The sequence below is a fragment of the Aegilops tauschii genome, chromosome 5 (assembly GCF_002575655.3).
Source record: "Aegilops tauschii subsp. strangulata cultivar AL8/78 chromosome 5, Aet v6.0, whole genome shotgun sequence".
Taxonomy (NCBI): domain Eukaryota; kingdom Viridiplantae; phylum Streptophyta; class Magnoliopsida; order Poales; family Poaceae; genus Aegilops; species Aegilops tauschii.
The window spans coordinates 146846845-146870872 of NC_053039.3; positions in this window are offsets into that span (position 1 = coordinate 146846845).

Consider the following 24028-nt stretch of genomic DNA (forward strand, 5'->3'; position numbering starts at 1 on the left):
AGAACTAGTCTATAACTGTCGTTCGGAATCAGTTTTGCGCAGTGTTAACTGAAACATGGATATCTGACTCATACGGAGTCCGTTTTGGCTCCACAAGTAGTCAAAACGTTCGTGACGACTAGATGCTTCAAAGGATTCTTTCATAGGGAACTTTTGGAGAACTTTTCTTAAGGAGTTCGTTCAGAAACTTGTATAGAAACTTTCTTAATGAGCACTCGACAAACGCATTTCGACAACATACACAAAGTCCCAGCTATGGACCTAGTGCATCATCATAAATGAGGTCTCTTGCATTTCCCTACAAGTAATTGGATCTCATATGGAGATGTTTAGTGAAGTAGAATGGGAAAAAAATCAAATGGAACTACACAAGAACTAGTCTATAGCTGTCGTTCGGTATCAGTTCTGCGCAGTGTTAACTGAAACATGGATATCTGACTCATACGGAGTCTGTTTTGGCTCCACAAGTAGTCAAAACGTTTGTGACGACCAGATGCTTCAAAGGATTCTTTCATAGGGAACTTTTGGAGAACTTTTCTTAAGGAGTTTGTTCTAAAACTTGTATAGAAACTTTCTTAATGAGCACTCGACAAACGCATTTCGAGAACACACACAAAGTCCCAGCTATGGACCTAGTGCATCATCATAACCGAGGTCTCTTTCATTTCCCTACAAGTCATTGGCTCTCATATGGAGATGTTTAGTGAAGTAGAATGGAAAAAATCAATGCAACTACACAAGAACTAGTCTGTAACTATCGTTCGGAATCAGTTTTGCGCAGTGTTAACTGAAACATGGATATCTGACACATACGGAGTCCGTTTTGGCTCTACAAGTAGTCAAAACATTTGCGACAACCAGATGCTTCAGAGTATTCTTTCATAGAGAACTTTTGGAGAACTTTTCTTAAGGAGTTCGTTCAGAAACTTGTATAGAAACTTTCTTAATGAGCACACGACAAACGCATTTCGAGAACATACACAAAGTCCCTGCTATGGACCTAGTGCATCATCATAACTGAGGTGTCTTGCATTTCCCTACAAGTAACTGGATCTCATATGGAGATGTTTAGTGAAGTAGAATGGAAAAAATCGAATACAACAACACAAGAACTAGTATATATCTGTCGTTCGAAATCAGTTTTGCGTAGTGTTAACTGAAACATGGTTATCTGACTGATACGGAGTCCATTTTGGCTCCACAAGTAGTCAAAACGTTTGCAACGACCAGATGCTTCAACGGATTCTTTCATAGGGAACTTTTGGAGAACTTTTCTTAAGGAGTTCGTTCAGAAACTTGTATAGAAACTTTCTTAATGAGCACTCGACAAACGCATTTCGATAACATACACAAAGTCCCAGCTATGGACCTAGTGCATCATCATAACTGAGGTCTCTTGGTTTTCCCTACACAAGAACTAGTCTGTAACTGTCGTTCGGAATCAGTTTTGCGTCGTGTTAACTGAAACATGGATATCTGATTCATACGGAGTCCGTTTTGGCTCCACAAGTAGTCAAAACATTTGTGACGACCAGATGCTTCGAAGGATTCTTTCATAGGGAACTTTTGGAGATCTTTTCTTAAGGAGTTCGTTCAGAAACTTGTATCGAAACTTTCTTAATGAGCACACGACAAACGCATTTCGAGAACATACACAAAGTCCCTGCTATGGACCTAGTGCATCATCATAACTGAGGTCTCTTGCATTTCCCTACAAGTAACTGGATCTCATATGGAGATGGTTAGTGAAGTAGAATGGAAAAAATCGAATACAACAACACAAGAACTAGTCTATAACTGTCGTTCGGAATCAGTTTTGCACAGTGTTAACTGAAACATGGATATCTGATACATACGGAGTCTGTTTTGGCTCCACAAGTAGTCAAAACGTTTGCAACGACCAGATGCTTCAACAGATTCTTTCATAGGGAACTTTTGGAGAACTTTTCTTTAGGAGTTCATTCAGAAACTTATACAGAAACTTTCTTAATGAGAACACGACAAACGCATTTCGAGAACATACACAAAGTCCCAGCTATGGACCTAGTGCATCATCATAAATGAGGTCTCTTGCATTTCCCTACAAGTAATTGGATCTCATATGGAGATGTTTAGTGAAGTAGAATGGGAAAAAAATCAAATGGAACTACACAAGAACTAGTCTATAGCTGTCGTTCGGAATCAGTTCTGCGCAGTGTTAACTGAAACATGGATATCTGACTCATACGGAGTCTGTTTTGGCTCCACAAGTAGTCAAAACGTTTGTGACGACCAGATGCTTCAAAGGATTCTTTCATAGGGAACTTTTGGAGAACTTTTCTTAAGGAGTTTGTTCTAAAACTTGTATAGAAACTTTCTTAATGAGCACTCGACAAACGCATTTCGAGAACACACACAAAGTCCCAGCTATGGACCTAGTGCATCATCATAACCGAGGTCTCTTTCATTTCCCTACAAGTCATTGGCTCTCATATGGAGATGTTTAGTGAAGTAGAATGGAAAAAATCAATGCAACTACACAAGAACTAGTCTGTAACTATCGTTCGGAATCAGTTTTGCGCAGTGTTAACTGAAACATGGATATCTGACACATACGGAGTCCGTTTTGGCTCTACAAGTAGTCAAAACATTTGCGACAACCAGATGCTTCAGAGTATTCTTTCATAGAGAACTTTTGGAGAACTTTTCTTAAGGAGTTCGTTCAGAAACTTGTATAGAAACTTTCTTAATGAGCACACGACAAACGCATTTCGAGAACATACACAAAGTCCCTGCTATGGACCTAGTGCATCATCATAACTGAGGTGTCTTGCATTTCCCTACAAGTAACTGGATCTCATATGGAGATGTTTAGTGAAGTAGAATGGAAAAAATCGAATACAACAACACAAGAACTAGTATATATCTGTCGTTCGAAATCAGTTTTGCGTAGTGTTAACTGAAACATGGTTATCTGACTGATACGGAGTCCATTTTGGCTCCACAAGTAGTCAAAACGTTTGCGACGATCAGATGCTTCAACGGATTCTTTCATAGGGAACTTTTGGAGAACTTTTCTTAAGGAGTTCGTTCAGAAACTTGTATAGAAACTTTCTTAATGAGCACTCGACAAACGCATTTCGATAACATACACAAAGTCCCAGCTATGGACCTAGTGCATCATCATAACTGAGGTCTCTTGGTTTTCCCTACACAAGAACTAGTCTGTAACTGTCGTTCGGAATCAGTTTTGCGTCGTGTTAACTGAAACATGGATATCTGATTCATACGGAGTCCGTTTTGGCTCCACAAGTAGTCAAAACATTTGTGACGACCAGATGCTTCGAAGGATTCTTTCATAGGGAACTTTTGGAGATCTTTTCTTAAGGAGTTCGTTCAGAAACTTGTATCGAAACTTTCTTAATGAGCACACGACAAACGCATTTCGAGAACATACACAAAGTCCCTGCTATGGACCTAGTGCATCATCATAACTGAGGTCTCTTGCATTTCCCTACAAGTAACTGGATCTCATATGGAGATGGTTAGTGAAGTAGAATGGAAAAAATCGAATACAACAACACAAGAACTAGTCTATAACTGTCGTTCGGAATCAGTTTTGCACAGTGTTAACTGAAACATGGATATCTGATACATACGGAGTCTGTTTTGGCTCCACAAGTAGTCAAAACGTTTGCAACGACCAGATGCTTCAACAGATTCTTTCATAGGGAACTTTTGGAGAACTTTTCTTTAGGAGTTCATTCAGAAACTTATACAGAAACTTTCTTAATGAGAACACGACAAACGCATTTCGAGAACATACACAAAGTCCCAGCTATGGACCTAGTGCATCATCATAAATGAGGTCTCTTGCATTTCCCTACAAGTAATTGGATCTCATATGGAGATGTTTAGTGAAGTAGAATGGGAAAAAAATCAAATGGAACTACACAAGAACTAGTCTATAGCTGTCGTTCGGAATCAGTTCTGCGCAGTGTTAACTGAAACATGGATATCTGACTCATACGGAGTCTGTTTTGGCTCCACAAGTAGTCAAAACGTTTGTGACGACCAGATGCTTCAAAGGATTCTTTCATAGGGAACTTTTGGAGAACTTTTCTTAAGGAGTTTGTTCTAAAACTTGTATAGAAACTTTCTTAATGAGCACTCGACAAACGCATTTCGAGAACACACACAAAGTCCCAGCTATGGACCTAGTGCATCATCATAACCGAGGTCTCTTTCATTTCCCTACAAGTCATTGGCTCTCATATGGAGATGTTTAGTGAAGTAGAATGGAAAAAATCAATGCAACTACACAAGAACTAGTCTGTAACTATCGTTCGGAATCAGTTTTGTGCAGTGTTAACTGAAACATGGATATCTGACACATACGGAGTCCGTTTTGGCTCTACAAGTAGTCAAAACATTTGCGACAACCAGATGCTTCAGAGTATTCTTTCATAGAGAACTTTTGGAGAACTTTTCTTAAGGAGTTCGTTCAGAAACTTGTATAGAAACTTTCTTAATGAGCACACGACAAACGCATTTCGAGAACATACACAAAGTCCCTGCTATGGACCTAGTGCATCATCATAACTGAGGTGTCTTGCATTTCCCTACAAGTAACTGGATCTCATATGGAGATGTTTAGTGAAGTAGAATGGAAAAAATCGAATACAACAACACAAGAACTAGTATATATCTGTCGTTCGAAATCAGTTTTGCGTAGTGTTAACTGAAACATGGATATCTGACTGATACGGAGTCCATTTTGGCTCCACAAGTAGTCAAAACGTTTGCGACAACCAGATGCTTCAAAGGATTCTTTCATAGGGAACTTTTGGAGAACTTTTCTTAAGGAGTTCGTTCAGAAACTTGTATAGAAACTTTCTTAATGAGCACTCGACAAACGCATTTCGAGAACATACACAAAGTCCCAGCTATGGACCTAGTGCATCATCATAACTGAGGTCTCTTGCTTTTCCCTACACAAGAACTAGTCTGTAACTGTCGTTCGGAATCAGTTTTGTGTCGTGTTAACTGAAACATGGATATCTGATTCATACGGAGTCCGTTTTGGCTCCACAAGTAGTCAAAACATTTGTGACGACCAGATGCTTCGAAGGATTCTTTCATAGGGAACTTTTGGAGATCTTTTCTTAAGGAGTTCGTTCAGAAACTTGTATCGAAACTTTCTTAATGAGCACACGACAAACGCATTTCAAGAACATACACAAAGTCCCTGCTATGGACCTAGTGCATCATCATAACTGAGGTCTCTTGCATTTCCCTACAAGTAACTGGATCTCATATGGAGATGGTTAGTGAAGTAGAATGGAAAAAATCGAATACAACAACACAAGAACTAGTCTATAACTGTCGTTCGGAATCAGTTTTGCGCAGTGTTAACTGAAACATGGATATCTGATACATACGGAGTCTGTTTTGGCTCCACAAGTAGTCAAAACGTTTGCGACGACCAGATGCTTCAACAGATTCTTTCATAGGGAACTTTTGGAGAACTTTTCTTTAGGAGTTCATTCAGAAACTTATATAGAAACTTTCTTAATGAGAAGACGACAAACGCATTTCGAGAACATACACAAAGTCCCAGCTATGGACCTAGTGCATCATCATAAATGAGGTCTCTTGCATTTCCCTACAAGTAATTGGATCTCATAAGGAGATGTTTAGTGAAGTAGAATGGGAAAAAAATCAAATGGAACTACACAAGAACTAGTCTGTAGCTGTCGTTCGGAATCAGTTCTGCGCAGTGTTAACTGAAACATGGATATCTGACTCATACGGAGTCTATTTTGGCTCCACAAGTAGTCAAAACGTTTGTGACGACCAGATGCTTCAAAGGATTCTTTCATAGGGAACTTTTGGAGAACTTATCTTAAGGAGTTTGTTCAGAAACTTGTATAGAAACTTTCTTAATGAGCACTCGACAAACGCATTTCGAGAACATACACAAAGTCCCAGCTATGGACCTAGTGCATCATCATAACCGAGGTCTCTTTCATTTCCCTACAAGTCATTGGCTCTCATATGGAGATGTTTAGTGAAGTAGAATGGAAAAAATCAATGCAACTACACAAGAACTAGTCTGTAACTGTCGTTCGGAATCAGTTTTGCGCAGTGTTAACTGAAACATGGATATCTGACACATACGGAGTCCGTTTTGGCTCTACAAGTAGGCAAAACATTTGCGACAACCAGATGCTTCAGAGGATTCTTTCATAGAGAACTTTTGGAGAACTTTTCTTAAGGAGTTCGTTCAGAAACTTGTATAGAAACTTTCTTAATGAGCACACGACAAACGCATTTTGAGAACATACACAAAGTCCCTGCTATGGACCTAGTGCATCATCATAACTGAGGTCTCTTGCATTTCCCTACAAGTAACTGGATCTCATATGGAGATGTTTAGTGAAGTAGAATGGAAAAAATCGAATACAACAACACAAGAACTAGTCTATAACTGTCGTTCAAAATCAGTTTTGCGTAGTGTTAACTGAAACATGGATATCTGACTAATACGGAGTCCATTTTGGCTCCACAAGTAGTCAAAATGTTTGCGACGACCAGATGCTTCAAAAGATTCTTTCATAGGGAACTTTCGGAGAACTTTTCTTAAGGAGTTCGTTCAGAAACTTGTATAGAAACTTTCTTAATGAGGACTCGACAAACGCATTTCGAGAACATACACAAAGTCCCTGCTATGGACCTAGTGCATCATCATAACCAAGGTCTCTCGCATTTCCCTACAAGTAACTGGATCTCATATGGAGATGTTTAGTGAAGCAGAATGGAAAAAATCGAATACAACAACACAAGAACTAGTCTATACCTGTCGTTCGGAATCTGTTTTGCGCAGTGTTAACTGAAACATGGATATCTGACTCGTACGGAGTCCGTTTTGGCTCCACAAGTAGTCGAAATGTTTGCGACGACCAGATGCTTCAAAGGTTTCTTTCATAGGGAACTATTGGAGAGCTTTTCTTCAGGAGTTCGTTCAGAAACTTGTATAGAAACTTTCTTAATGAGCACTCGACAAACGCATTTCGAGAACATACACAAAGTCCCGGCAACGTACCTAGTTCATCATCATAACTGAGGTCTCTAGCATTTCCCTACAAGTAATTGGGTCTCATATGGAGATATTTAGTGAAGTAGAATGGAAAAAATCTAATGCAACTACACAAGAACTAGTCTGTAAATGTCATTCGGAATCAGTTTTGCGCAGTGTTAACTGAAACATGGATATCTGACACATACGGAGTCCGTTTTGGCTCCACATGTAGTCAAAACATTTACAACAACCGGATGCTTCAAAGGATTCTTTCATTGGGAACTTTTGGAGAACTTTTCTTTAGGAGTTCATTCAGAACTTTGCATAGAAACTTTCTTAAAGAGCACTCGACAAACGCATTTCGAGAACATACACAAAGTCCCAGCTATGGACCTAGTGCATCATCATAAATGAGGTCTCTTGCATTACCCTACAAGTAATTCGATCTCATATGGAGATATTTAGTGAAGTAGAGTGGAAAAAATCAAACGCAACTACACAAGAAGTAGTTTGTAACTGTCGTTCGGAATAAGTTTTGCGCAGTGTTAACTGAAACATGGATATCTGATTCATACGGAGTCCGTTTTGGATCCACAAGTAGTCAAAACGTTTGTGACGACCAGATGCTTCGAAGGATTCTTTCATAGGGAACTTTTGGAGATCTTTTCTTAAAGAGTTCGTTCAGAAAATTGTATAGAAACTTTCTTAATGAGCACTCGACAAACGCATTTTGAGAACACACACAAAGTCCCAGCTATGGACCTAGTGCATCATCATAAATGAGGTCTCTTGAATTACCCTACAAGTAATTCGATCTCATATGGAGATGTTTAGTGAAGTAGAATGGAAAAAATCAAATGCAACTACACAAGAACTAGTCTGTAACTATCGTTCGGAATAAGTTTTGCGCAGTGTTAACTGAAACATGGATATCTGATTCATACGGAGTCCGTTTTGGCTCCACAAGTAGTCAAAACGTTTGTGACGACCAGATGCTTCGAAGGATTCTTTCATAGGGAACTTTTGGAGATCTTTTCTTAAGGAGTTCGTTTAGAAACTTGTATAGAAACTTTCTTAATGAGCACACGACAAACGCATTTTGAGAACATACACAAAGTCCCTGCTATGGACCTAGTGCATCATCATAACTGAGGTCTCTTGCTTTTCCCTACACAAGAACTAGTCTGTAACTGTCGTTCGGAATCAGTTTTGTGTCGTGTTAACTGAAACATGGATATCTGATTCATACGGAGTCCGTTTTGGCTCCACAAGTAGTCAAAACATTTGTGACGACCAGATGCTTCGAAGGATTCTTTCATAGGGAACTTTTGGAGATCTTTTCTTAAGGAGTTCGTTCAGAAACTTGTATCGAAACTTTCTTAATGAGCACACGACAAACGCATTTCAAGAACATACACAAAGTCCCTGCTATGGACCTAGTGCATCATCATAACTGAGGTCTCTTGCATTTCCCTACAAGTAACTGGATCTCATATGGAGATGGTTAGTGAAGTAGAATGGAAAAAATCGAATACAACAACACAAGAACTAGTCTATAACTGTCGTTCGGAATCAGTTTTGCGCAGTGTTAACTGAAACATGGATATCTGATACATACGGAGTCTGTTTTGGCTCCACAAGTAGTCAAAACGTTTGCGACGACCAGATGCTTCAACAGATTCTTTCATAGGGAACTTTTGGAGAACTTTTCTTTAGGAGTTCATTCAGAAACTTATATAGAAACTTTCTTAATGAGAAGACGACAAACGCATTTCGAGAACATACACAAAGTCCCAGCTATGGACCTAGTGCATCATCATAAATGAGGTCTCTTGCATTTCCCTACAAGTAATTGGATCTCATAAGGAGATGTTTAGTGAAGTAGAATGGGAAAAAAATCAAATGGAACTACACAAGAACTAGTCTGTAGCTGTCGTTCGGAATCAGTTCTGCGCAGTGTTAACTGAAACATGGATATCTGACTCATACGGAGTCTATTTTGGCTCCACAAGTAGTCAAAACGTTTGTGACGACCAGATGCTTCAAAGGATTCTTTCATAGGGAACTTTTGGAGAACTTATCTTAAGGAGTTTGTTCAGAAACTTGTATAGAAACTTTCTTAATGAGCACTCGACAAACGCATTTCGAGAACATACACAAAGTCCCAGCTATGGACCTAGTGCATCATCATAACCGAGGTCTCTTTCATTTCCCTACAAGTCATTGGCTCTCATATGGAGATGTTTAGTGAAGTAGAATGGAAAAAATCAATGCAACTACACAAGAACTAGTCTGTAACTGTCGTTCGGAATCAGTTTTGCGCAGTGTTAACTGAAACATGGATATCTGACACATACGGAGTCCGTTTTGGCTCTACAAGTAGGCAAAACATTTGCGACAACCAGATGCTTCAGAGGATTCTTTCATAGAGAACTTTTGGAGAACTTTTCTTAAGGAGTTCGTTCAGAAACTTGTATAGAAACTTTCTTAATGAGCACACGACAAACGCATTTTGAGAACATACACAAAGTCCCTGCTATGGACCTAGTGCATCATCATAACTGAGGTCTCTTGCATTTCCCTACAAGTAACTGGATCTCATATGGAGATGTTTAGTGAAGTAGAATGGAAAAAATCGAATACAACAACACAAGAACTAGTCTATAACTGTCGTTCAAAATCAGTTTTGCGTAGTGTTAACTGAAACATGGATATCTGACTAATACGGAGTCCATTTTGGCTCCACAAGTAGTCAAAATGTTTGCGACGACCAGATGCTTCAAAAGATTCTTTCATAGGGAACTTTCGGAGAACTTTTCTTAAGGAGTTCGTTCAGAAACTTGTATAGAAACTTTCTTAATGAGGACTCGACAAACGCATTTCGAGAACATACACAAAGTCCCTGCTATGGACCTAGTGCATCATCATAACCAAGGTCTCTCGCATTTCCCTACAAGTAACTGGATCTCATATGGAGATGTTTAGTGAAGCAGAATGGAAAAAATCGAATACAACAACACAAGAACTAGTCTATACCTGTCGTTCGGAATCTGTTTTGCGCAGTGTTAACTGAAACATGGATATCTGACTCGTACGGAGTCCGTTTTGGCTCCACAAGTAGTCGAAATGTTTGCGACGACCAGATGCTTCAAAGGTTTCTTTCATAGGGAACTATTGGAGAGCTTTTCTTCAGGAGTTCGTTCAGAAACTTGTATAGAAACTTTCTTAATGAGCACTCGACAAACGCATTTCGAGAACATACACAAAGTCCCGGCAACGTACCTAGTTCATCATCATAACTGAGGTCTCTAGCATTTCCCTACAAGTAATTGGGTCTCATATGGAGATATTTAGTGAAGTAGAATGGAAAAAATCTAATGCAACTACACAAGAACTAGTCTGTAAATGTCATTCGGAATCAGTTTTGCGCAGTGTTAACTGAAACATGGATATCTGACACATACGGAGTCCGTTTTGGCTCCACATGTAGTCAAAACATTTACAACAACCGGATGCTTCAAAGGATTCTTTCATTGGGAACTTTTGGAGAACTTTTCTTTAGGAGTTCATTCAGAACTTTGCATAGAAACTTTCTTAAAGAGCACTCGACAAACGCATTTCGAGAACATACACAAAGTCCCAGCTATGGACCTAGTGCATCATCATAAATGAGGTCTCTTGCATTACCCTACAAGTAATTCGATCTCATATGGAGATATTTAGTGAAGTAGAGTGGAAAAAATCAAACGCAACTACACAAGAAGTAGTTTGTAACTGTCGTTCGGAATAAGTTTTGCGCAGTGTTAACTGAAACATGGATATCTGATTCATACGGAGTCCGTTTTGGATCCACAAGTAGTCAAAACGTTTGTGACGACCAGATGCTTCGAAGGATTCTTTCATAGGGAACTTTTGGAGATCTTTTCTTAAAGAGTTCGTTCAGAAAATTGTATAGAAACTTTCTTAATGAGCACTCGACAAACGCATTTTGAGAACACACACAAAGTCCCAGCTATGGACCTAGTGCATCATCATAAATGAGGTCTCTTGAATTACCCTACAAGTAATTCGATCTCATATGGAGATGTTTAGTGAAGTAGAATGGAAAAAATCAAATGCAACTACACAAGAACTAGTCTGTAACTATCGTTCGGAATAAGTTTTGCGCAGTGTTAACTGAAACATGGATATCTGATTCATACGGAGTCCGTTTTGGCTCCACAAGTAGTCAAAACGTTTGTGACGACCAGATGCTTCGAAGGATTCTTTCATAGGGAACTTTTGGAGATCTTTTCTTAAGGAGTTCGTTTAGAAACTTGTATAGAAACTTTCTTAATGAGCACACGACAAACGCATTTTGAGAACATACACAAAGTCCCTGCTATGGACCTAGTGCATCATCATAACTGAGGTCTCTTGCTTTTCCCTACACAAGAACTAGTCTGTAACTGTCGTTCGGAATCAGTTTTGTGTCGTGTTAACTGAAACATGGATATCTGATTCATACGGAGTCCGTTTTGGCTCCACAAGTAGTCAAAACATTTGTGACGACCAGATGCTTCGAAGGATTCTTTCATAGGGAACTTTTGGAGATCTTTTCTTAAGGAGTTCGTTCAGAAACTTGTATCGAAACTTTCTTAATGAGCACACGACAAACGCATTTCAAGAACATACACAAAGTCCCTGCTATGGACCTAGTGCATCATCATAACTGAGGTCTCTTGCATTTCCCTACAAGTAACTGGATCTCATATGGAGATGGTTAGTGAAGTAGAATGGAAAAAATCGAATACAACAACACAAGAACTAGTCTATAACTGTCGTTCGGAATCAGTTTTGCGCAGTGTTAACTGAAACATGGATATCTGATACATACGGAGTCTGTTTTGGCTCCACAAGTAGTCAAAACGTTTGCGACGACCAGATGCTTCAACAGATTCTTTCATAGGGAACTTTTGGAGAACTTTTCTTTAGGAGTTCATTCAGAAACTTATATAGAAACTTTCTTAATGAGAAGACGACAAACGCATTTCGAGAACATACACAAAGTCCCAGCTATGGACCTAGTGCATCATCATAAATGAGGTCTCTTGCATTTCCCTACAAGTAATTGGATCTCATAAGGAGATGTTTAGTGAAGTAGAATGGGAAAAAAATCAAATGGAACTACACAAGAACTAGTCTGTAGCTGTCGTTCGGAATCAGTTCTGCGCAGTGTTAACTGAAACATGGATATCTGACTCATACGGAGTCTATTTTGGCTCCACAAGTAGTCAAAACGTTTGTGACGACCAGATGCTTCAAAGGATTCTTTCATAGGGAACTTTTGGAGAACTTATCTTAAGGAGTTTGTTCAGAAACTTGTATAGAAACTTTCTTAATGAGCACTCGACAAACGCATTTCGAGAACATACACAAAGTCCCAGCTATGGACCTAGTGCATCATCATAACCGAGGTCTCTTTCATTTCCCTACAAGTCATTGGCTCTCATATGGAGATGTTTAGTGAAGTAGAATGGAAAAAATCAATGCAACTACACAAGAACTAGTCTGTAACTGTCGTTCGGAATCAGTTTTGCGCAGTGTTAACTGAAACATGGATATCTGACACATACGGAGTCCGTTTTGGCTCTACAAGTAGGCAAAACATTTGCGACAACCAGATGCTTCAGAGGATTCTTTCATAGAGAACTTTTGGAGAACTTTTCTTAAGGAGTTCGTTCAGAAACTTGTATAGAAACTTTCTTAATGAGCACACGACAAACGCATTTTGAGAACATACACAAAGTCCCTGCTATGGACCTAGTGCATCATCATAACTGAGGTCTCTTGCATTTCCCTACAAGTAACTGGATCTCATATGGAGATGTTTAGTGAAGTAGAATGGAAAAAATCGAATACAACAACACAAGAACTAGTCTATAACTGTCGTTCAAAATCAGTTTTGCGTAGTGTTAACTGAAACATGGATATCTGACTAATACGGAGTCCATTTTGGCTCCACAAGTAGTCAAAATGTTTGCGACGACCAGATGCTTCAAAAGATTCTTTCATAGGGAACTTTCGGAGAACTTTTCTTAAGGAGTTCGTTCAGAAACTTGTATAGAAACTTTCTTAATGAGGACTCGACAAACGCATTTCGAGAACATACACAAAGTCCCTGCTATGGACCTAGTGCATCATCATAACCAAGGTCTCTCGCATTTCCCTACAAGTAACTGGATCTCATATGGAGATGTTTAGTGAAGCAGAATGGAAAAAATCGAATACAACAACACAAGAACTAGTCTATACCTGTCGTTCGGAATCTGTTTTGCGCAGTGTTAACTGAAACATGGATATCTGACTCGTACGGAGTCCGTTTTGGCTCCACAAGTAGTCGAAATGTTTGCGACGACCAGATGCTTCAAAGGTTTCTTTCATAGGGAACTATTGGAGAGCTTTTCTTCAGGAGTTCGTTCAGAAACTTGTATAGAAACTTTCTTAATGAGCACTCGACAAACGCATTTCGAGAACATACACAAAGTCCCGGCAACGTACCTAGTTCATCATCATAACTGAGGTCTCTAGCATTTCCCTACAAGTAATTGGGTCTCATATGGAGATATTTAGTGAAGTAGAATGGAAAAAATCTAATGCAACTACACAAGAACTAGTCTGTAAATGTCATTCGGAATCAGTTTTGCGCAGTGTTAACTGAAACATGGATATCTGACACATACGGAGTCCGTTTTGGCTCCACATGTAGTCAAAACATTTACAACAACCGGATGCTTCAAAGGATTCTTTCATTGGGAACTTTTGGAGAACTTTTCTTTAGGAGTTCATTCAGAACTTTGCATAGAAACTTTCTTAAAGAGCACTCGACAAACGCATTTCGAGAACATACACAAAGTCCCAGCTATGGACCTAGTGCATCATCATAAATGAGGTCTCTTGCATTACCCTACAAGTAATTCGATCTCATATGGAGATATTTAGTGAAGTAGAGTGGAAAAAATCAAACGCAACTACACAAGAAGTAGTTTGTAACTGTCGTTCGGAATAAGTTTTGCGCAGTGTTAACTGAAACATGGATATCTGATTCATACGGAGTCCGTTTTGGATCCACAAGTAGTCAAAACGTTTGTGACGACCAGATGCTTCGAAGGATTCTTTCATAGGGAACTTTTGGAGATCTTTTCTTAAAGAGTTCGTTCAGAAAATTGTATAGAAACTTTCTTAATGAGCACTCGACAAACGCATTTTGAGAACACACACAAAGTCCCAGCTATGGACCTAGTGCATCATCATAAATGAGGTCTCTTGAATTACCCTACAAGTAATTCGATCTCATATGGAGATGTTTAGTGAAGTAGAATGGAAAAAATCAAATGCAACTACACAAGAACTAGTCTGTAACTATCGTTCGGAATAAGTTTTGCGCAGTGTTAACTGAAACATGGATATCTGATTCATACGGAGTCCGTTTTGGCTCCACAAGTAGTCAAAACGTTTGTGACGACCAGATGCTTCGAAGGATTCTTTCATAGGGAACTTTTGGAGATCTTTTCTTAAGGAGTTCGTTTAGAAACTTGTATCGAAACTTTCTTAATGAGCACACGACAAACGCATTCCGAGAACATACACAAAGTCCCTGCTATGGACCTAGTGCATCATCATAACCAAGGTCTCTTGCATTTCCCTACAAGTAACTCGATCTCCTATGGAGATGTTTAGTGAAGTAGAATGGAAAAAATCGAATACAACAACACAAGAACTAGTCTATAACTGTCGTTCGGAATCAGTTTTGCGCAGTGTTAACTAAAACATGGATATCTGACTCATACGGAGTCCGTTTTGGCTCCACAAGTAGTCGAAACGTTTGCGACGACCAGATGCTTCAAAGGATTCTTTCATAGGGAACTTTTGGAGAACTTTTCTTTAGGATTTCAATCAGAAACTATCATAGAAACTTTCTTAAAGAGCACTCGACAAACGCATTTCGAGAACGTACACAAAGTCCCAGCTATGGACCTAGTGCATAATCATAAATGAGGTCTCGTGCATTGCCCTACAACTAATTCGATCTCATATGGAGATGTTTAGTGAAGTAGAATGGAAAAAATCAAATGCAACTACACAAGAACTAGTCTGTAACTCTCGTTCGGAATCAGTTTTGTGCAGTGTGAACTGAAACATGGATATCTGACTCATACGGAGTCCGTTTTGGCTCCACATGTAGTCAAAACATTTGCGACGACCAGATGCTTCAAAGGATTCCTTCATAGGGAACTTTTGGAGAACTTTTCTTTAGGAGTTCATTCAGAAACTTGCATAGAAACTTTCTTAAAGAGCTATCGACAAACGCATTTCGAGAACATACACAAAGTCCCAGCAATGGACATAGTGCATCATCATAAATGAGGTCTCTTGCATTACCTTACAAGTAATTCGATCTCATATGGAGATGTTTAGTGAAGTAGAATGGAAAAAATCAAATACAACTACACAAGAACTAGTCTGTAACTGTCGTTCGGAATCAGTTTTGCGTCGTGTTAACTGAAACATGGATATCTGATTCATACGGAGTCCGTTTTGGCTCCACAAGTAGTCAAAACATTTGTGACGACCAGATGCTTCGAAGGATTCTTTCATAGGGAACTTTTGGAGATCTTTTCTTAAGGAGTTCGTTCAGAAACTTATATCGAAACTTTCTTAATGAGCAGACGACAAACGCATTTCGAGAACATACACAAAGTCCCTGCTATGGACCTAGTGCATCATCATAACTGAGGTCTCTTGCATTTCCCTACAAGTAACTGGATCTCATATGGAGATGTTTAGTGAAGTAGAATGGAAAAAATCGAATACAACAACACAAGAACTAGTCTATAACTGCCGTTCGAAATCAGTTTTGCGTAGTGTTAACTGAAACATGGATATCTGACTCATACGGAGTCCGTTTTGGCTCCAGAAGTAGTCAAAACGTTTGCGACGACCAGATGCTTCAAAGGATTCTTTCATAGGGAACTTTTGGAGAACTTTTCTTCAGGAGTTCGTTCAGAAACTTGTAGGAACTTTCTTAATGAGCACTCGACAAACACATTTCGAGAACATACACAAAGTCCCGGCTATGGACCTAGTTCATAATCATATCTGAGGTCTCTTGCATTTCCCTACAAGAAATTGGATATCATTTGGAGATGTTTAGTGAAGTAGAATGGAAAAAAATCAAATGCAACTACACAAGAACTAGTCTATAGCTGTCGTTCGGAATCAGTTCTGCGAAGTGTTAACTGAAACATGGATATCTGACTCATACGGAGTCCGTTTTGGCTCCACAAGTAGTCAAAACATTTGCGACAACCAGATGCTTCAACGGATTCTTTCATAGGGAACTTTTGGAGAACTTTTCTTTAGGAGTTCATTGAGAAACATGTATAGAAACTTTCTTAATGAGAACACGACAAACGCATTTCGAGAACATACACAAAATCCCAGCTATGGACCTAGTGCATCATCATAACTGAGGTCTCTGGCATTTACCTACAAGTAATTGGATCTCATATGGAGATGTTTAGTGAAGTAGAATGGAAAAAAATCAAATGCAACTACACAAGAACTAATCTGTAGGTGTCGTTCGGAATCAGTTCTGCGCAGTGTTAACTGAAACATGGATATTTGACTCATACGGACTCCGTTTTGGCTCCACAAGTAGTCAAAGCATTTGAGACGACCAGATGCTTCAAAGGATTCTTTCATTGGGAAATTTTGGAGAACTTTTCTAAAGGAGTTTGTTCAGAAACTTGTATAGAAACTTTCTTAATGAGCACTCGACAAACGCATTTCGAGAACATACACAAAGTCCCAGCTATGGACCTAGTGCATCATCATAACTGAGGTCTATTTCATTTCCCTACAAGTAATTGGATCTCATATGGAGATGTTTAGTGAAGTAGAATGGAAAAAATCAATGCGACTACACAAGAACTAGTCTGTAACTGTCGTTCGGAATCAATTCTGCGCAGTGTTAACTGAAACATGGATATCTGACACATACGGAGTCCGTTTTGGCTCTACAAGTAGTCAAAACATTTGCGACGGCCAGATGCTTCAAAGGATTCTTTCATAGGGAACTTTTGGAGAACTTTTCTTAAGGAGTTCGTTCAGAAACTTGTATCGAAACTTTCTTAATGAGCACTCGACAAACGCATTTCGAGAACATACACAAAGTCCCTGCTATGGACCTAGTGCATCATCATAACTGAGGTCTCTTGCATTTCCCTAAAAGTTATTGGATCTCATATGGAGATGTTTAGTGAAGTAGAATGGAAAAAATTCGATACCACAACACAAGAACTAGTCTATAACTGTCTTTCGGAATCAGTTTTGCGCAGTGTTAACTGAAACATGGATATCTGACACATACGGAGTCTGTTTTGGCTCCACAAGTAGTCAAAACGTTTGCGATGACCAGATGGTTCAACGGATTCTTTCAAACTTTTGGGGAACTTTTCTTTAGGAGTTCATTCAGAAACTTGTATAGAAACTTTCTTAATGAGAACACGACAAACGCATTTCGAGAACATACTCAAAGTCCTAGCTATGGACCTAGTGCATCATCATAAATGAGGTCTGTTGCATTTCCCTACAAGTAATTGGATATCATATGGAGATGTTTAGTGAAGTAGAATGGAAAAAATCAAATGCAACTACACAAGAACTAGTCTATAGCTGTCGTTCGGAATCAGTTCTGCGAAGTGTTAACTGAAACATGGATATCTGACTCATACGGAGTCCGTTTTGGCTCCACAAGTAGTCAAAACATTTGCGACGACCAGATGCTTCAACAGATTCTTCCATAGAGAACTTTTGGAGAACTTTTCTTTAGGAGTTCATTCAGAAACTTGTATAGAAACTTTCTTAATGAGAACACGACAAACACATTTCGAGAACATACACAAAATCCCAGCTATGGACCTAGTGCATCATCATAAATGAGGTCTCTTGCATTTCCCTACAAGTAATTGGATCTCATATGGAGATGTTTAGTGAAGTAGAATGGAAAAAAAATCGAATGCAACTACACAAGAACTACACTGTAGCTGTCGTCCGAAATCAGTTCTGCGCAGTGTTAACTGAAACATGGATATTTGACTCATACGGAGTCTGTTTTGGCTCCACAAGTAGTCAAAGCGTTTGTGACGACCAGATGCTTCAACGGATTCTTTCATAGGGAAATTTTGGAGAACTTTTCTTAAGGAGTTCGTTCAGAAACTTGTATAGAAACTTTCTTAATGAGGACTCGACAAACGCATTTCGAGAACATACACAAAGTCCCAGCTACGGACCTAGTGCATCATCATAACTGAGGTCCCTTTAATTTCCCTACAAGTAGTTGGATCTCATATGGATATGTTTAGTGAAGTAGAATGGAAAAAATCAATGCAAATACACAAGAACTAGTCTGTAACTGTCGTTCGGAATCAGTTCTGCGGAGTGTTAACTGAAACATGGCTATCTGACACATACGGAGTCCCTTTTGGCTCTACAAGTAGTCAAAACATTTGCGACGGCCAGATGCTTCAAAGGATTCTTTCATAGGGAACTTTTGGAGAACTTTTCTTAAGGAGTTCGTTCAGAAACTTGTATAGAAACTTTCTTAATGAGCACTAGACAAACGCATTTCGAGAACATACACAAAGTCCCTGCTATGAACCTAGTGCATCATCATAACTGAGGTCTCTTGCATTTCCCTACAAGTTACTGGATCTCATATGGAGATGTTTAGTGAAGTAGAATGGAAAAAAATCAAATGCAACTACACAAGAACTAGTCTACAGCTGTCGTTCGGAATCAGTTCTGCGAAGTGTTAACTGAAACATGGATATATGACTCACACGGAGTCCGTTTTGGCTCCACAAGTAGTCAAAACATTTGTGACGACCAGATGCTTCAACGGATTCTTTCATAGGGAACTTTTGGAGAACTTCTCTTTAGGAGTTCATTCATAAACTTGTATAGAAACTTTCTTAATGCGAACACGACAAACGCATTTCGAGAACATACACAAAATCCCAGCTATGGACCTAGTGCATCATCATAAATGAGGTCTCTTGCATTTCCCTACAAGTAATTGGATCTCATATGGAGATGTTTAGTGAAGTTGAATGGAAAAAAAATCAAATGCAACTACACAAGAACTAGACTGTAGCTGTCGTCCGGAATCAGTTCTGCGCAGTGTTAACTGAAACATGGATATTTGACTCATACGGAGTCCGTTTTGGCTCCACAAGTAGTCAAAGCGTTTGTGACGACCAGATGCTTCAAAGGATTCTTTCATAGGGAAATTTTGGAGAACTTTTCTGAAGGAGTTCGTTCAGAAACTTGTATAGAAACTTTCTTAATGAGCACCCGACAAACGCATTTCGAGAACATACACAAAGTCCCAGCTATGGACCTACTGCATCATCATAACTGAGGTCTCTTTCATTTCCCTACAAGTAATTGGATCTCATATGGAGATGTTTAGTGAAGTAGAATGGAAAAAAATCAATGCAACTACACAAGAACTAGTCTGTAACTGTCGTTCGGAATCAGTTCTGCGCAGTGTTAACTGAAACATGGCTATCTGACACAGACGGAGTCTGTTTTGGCTCTACAAGTAGTCAAAACATTTGCGACGGCCAGATTCTTCAAAGGATTCTTTCATCGGGAACTTTTGGAGAACTTTTCTTAAGGAGTTCGTTCAGAAACTTGTATAGAAACTTTCTTAATGAGCACTCGACAAACGCATTTCGAGAACATACACAAAGTCCCTGCTATGGACCTAGTGCATCATCATAACTGAGGTCTCTTGCATTTCCCTACAAGTTACTGGATCTCATATGGAGATGTTTAGTGAAGTAGAATGGAAAACATTGAATACAACAACACAAGAACTAGTCTATAACCGTCTTTCGGAATCAGTTTTGCGCAGTGTTAACTGAAACATGGATATCTGACACATACGGAGTCTGTTTTGGCTCCACAAGTAGTCAAAACGTTTGCGATGACCAGATGGTTCAACAGATTCTTTCAAAATTTTGGAGAACTTTTCTTTAGGAGTTCATTCAGAAACTTGTATAGAAACTTTCTTAATGAGAACACGACAAACGCATTTCGAGAACGTACACAAAGTCCCAGCTATGGACCTAGTGCATCATCATAAATAAGGTCTGTTGCATTTCTCTACAAGTAATTGGATATCATATGGAGATGTTTAGTGAAGTAGAATGGAAAAAAATCAAATGCAACTACACAAGAACTAGTCTATAGCTGTCGTTCGGAATCAGTTCTGCGAAGTGTTAACTGAAACATGGATATATGACTCACACGGAGTCCGTTTTGGCTCCACAAGTAGTCAAAACATTTGTGACGACCAGATGCTTCAACGGATTCTTTCATAGGGAACTTTTGGAGAACTTTTCTTTAGGAGTTCATTCAGAAACTTGTATAGAAACTTTCTTAATGAGAACACGACAAACGCATTTCGAGAACATACACAAAATCCCAGCTATGGACCTAGTGCATCATCATAAATGAGGTCTCTTGCATTTCCCTACTAGTAATTGGATCATATATGGAGATGTTTAGTGAAGTTGAATGGAAAAAAATCAAATGCAACTACAAAAGAACTAGACTGTAGTTGTCGTCCGGAATCAGTTATGCTCAGTGTTAACTGAAACATGGATATTTGACTCATACGGAGTCCGTTTTGGCTCCACAAGTAGTCAAAGCGTTTGTGACGACCAGATGCTTCAAAGGATTCTTTCATGGGGAAATTTTGGAGAACTTTTCTTAAGGAGTTCGTTCAGAAACTTGTATAGAAACTTTCTTAATGAGCACCCGACAAACGCATTTCGAGAACATACACAAATTCCCAGCTATGGACCTAGTGCATCATCATAACTGAGGTCTCTTTCATTTCCCTACAAGTAATTGGATCTCATATGGAGATGTTTAGTGAAGTAGAATGGAAAAAATCAATGCAACCACACAAGAACTAGTCTGTAACTGTCGTTCGGAATCAGTTCTGCGCAGTGTTAACTGAAACATGGCTATCTGACACATACGGAGTCCGTTTTGGCTCTACAAGTAGTCAAAACATTTGCGACGGCGAGATTCTTCAAAGGATTCTTTCATAGGGAACTTTTGGAGAACTTTTCTTAAGGAGTTCGTTCAGAAACTTGTATAGAAACTTTCTTAATGAGCACTCGACAAACGCATTTCGAGAACATACACAAAGTCCCTGCTATGGACCTAGTGCATCATCATAACTAAGGTCTCTTGCATTTCCCTACAAGTAGCTGGATCTCATATGGAGATGTTTAGTGAAGTAGAATGGAAAAAATTGAATACAACAACACAAGAACTAGTCTATAACTGTCGTTCGGAATCAGTTTTGCGCAGTGTTAACTGAAACCTGGACATCTGACTCCTACGGAGTCCGTTTTGGCTCCACAATTTGTCAAAACGTTTGCGATGACCTGATTCTTCAAACGATTCTTTCATAGGGAACTTTTGGAGAACTTTTCTTCAGGAGTTTGTTCAGAAACTTGTATAGAAACTTTCTTAATGAGCACTCGACAAACGCATTTCGAGAACATACACAAAGTCCCAGCTATGGACCTAGTGCATCATCATAACTGAGGTCTCTTGCATTTCCCTACAAGTAGTTGGATCTCATATGGAGATGTTTAGTGAAGTAGAATGGAAAAAATCGAATGCAACTACACAAGAACTTGTCTGTAACTGTCGTTCGTAATCTGTTTTGCGCAGGGTTAACTGAAACATGGATATCTGACTCATACGGAGTCCGTTTTGACTCCACAAGTAGTAAAAACGTTTCCGACGACTAGATGCTTCAAAGGATTCTTTCATAGGGAACTTTTGGAGAACTTTTCTTTAAGAGTTCGTTCAGAAACTTGTATAGAAACTTTTTAATGAGCACTCGACAAATGCATTTCGAGAACATACACAAAGTCCCAGCTATGGACCTAGTGCATGATCATAACTGAGGTCTCTTGCATTTCCCTACAAGTAATTGGATCTCATATGGAGATGTTTAGTGAAGTAGAATGGAAAAAATCGAATGCAGCTACGCAAGAACTAGTTTGTAACTATCGTTCGGAATCAGTTTTGCGCAGTGTTAACTGAAACATGGATATCTGACTCATACGGAGTCCATTTTGGCTCCACAATTAGTCAAAACGTTTGTGACGACCAGATGCTTCAAAGTATTCTTTCATAGGGAACTTTTGGAGAACTTTTCTTCAGGAGTTCGTTCAGAAACTTGTATAGAAACTTTCTTAATGGGCACTCGACAAACGCATTTCGAGAACATACACAAAGTCCCTGCTATGGACCTAGTGCATCATCATAACTAAGGTCTCTTGCATTTCCCTACAAGTAGCTGGATCTCATATGGAGATGTTTAGTGAAGTAGAATGGAAAAAATTGAATACAACAACACAAGAACTAGTCTATAACTGTCGTTCGGAATTAGTTTTGCGCAGTGTTAACTGAAACCTGGACATCTGACTCCTACGGAGTCCGTTTTGGCTCCACAATTTGTCAAAACGTTTGCGACGACCTGATGCTTCAAACGATTCTTTCATAGGGAACTTTTGGAGAACTTTTCTTCAGGAGTTTGTTCAGAAACTTGTATAGAAACTTTCTTAATGAGCACTCGACAAACGCATTTCGAGAACATACACAAAGTCCCAGCTATGGACCTAGTGCATCATCATAACTGAGGTCTCTTGCATTTCCCTACAAGTAGTTGGATCTCATATGGAGATGTTTAGTGAAGTAGAATGGAAAAAATCAAATGCAACTACACAAGAACTTGTCTGTAACTGTCGTTCGTAATCTGTTTTGCGCAGGGTTAACTGAAACATGGATATCTGACTCATACGGAGTCCGTTTTGACTCCACAAGTAGTCAAAACGTTTCCGACGACTAGATGCTTCAAAGGATTCTTTCATAGGGAACTTTTGGAGAACTTTTCTTTAAGAGTTCGTTCAGAAACTTGTATAGAAACTTTTTAATGAGCACTCGACAAATGCATTTCGAGAACATACACAAAGTCCCAGCTATGGACCTATTGCATGATCATAACTGAGGTCTCTTGCATTTCCCTACAAGTAATTGGATCTCATATGGAGATGTTTAGTGAAGTAGAATGGAAAAAATCGAATGCAGCTACGCAAGAACTAGTTTGTAACTATCGTTCGGAATCAGTTTTGCGCAGTGTTAACTGAAACATGGATATCTGACTCATACGGAGTCCATTTTGGCTCCACAATTAGTCAAAACGTTTGTGACGACCAGATGCTTCAAAGTATTCTTTCATAGGGAACTTTTGGAGAACTTTTCTTCAGGAGTTCGTTCAGAAACTTGTATAGAAACTTTCTTAATGGGCACTCGACAAACGCATTTCGAGAACATACACAAAGTCCCAGCTATGGACCTAGTGCATCATCATTACTCAGGTCTTTTGCATTTCCCTACTAGTAATTGGATCTCATATGGAGATGTTTAGTGAAGTAGAATGGAAAAAATCGAATGCAACTACACAAGAACTAGTCTGTAACTGTCGTTCGGGATCAGTTTTGCGCAGTGTTAACTGAAACATGGGTATCTGACTCATACGGAGTCCTTTTTGGCTCCACAAGTAGTCAAAACGTTTGTGACGACCAGATGCTTCAAAGGATTCTTTCATAGGGAACTTTTGAAGAACTTTTCTTAAGGAGTTCGTTCCTAAACTTGTATAGAAACTCTCTTAATGAGCACTCGACAAACACATTTCGAGAACCTACACAGAGTCCCAGCTATGGCCCTAGTGCATTGATAACCTACAAGTATAGGGGATCAATTGTAGCCTCTTTCGATAAGTAAGAGTGTCAAACCCAACGAGGAGCTAAAGGTAGAACAAATATTCCC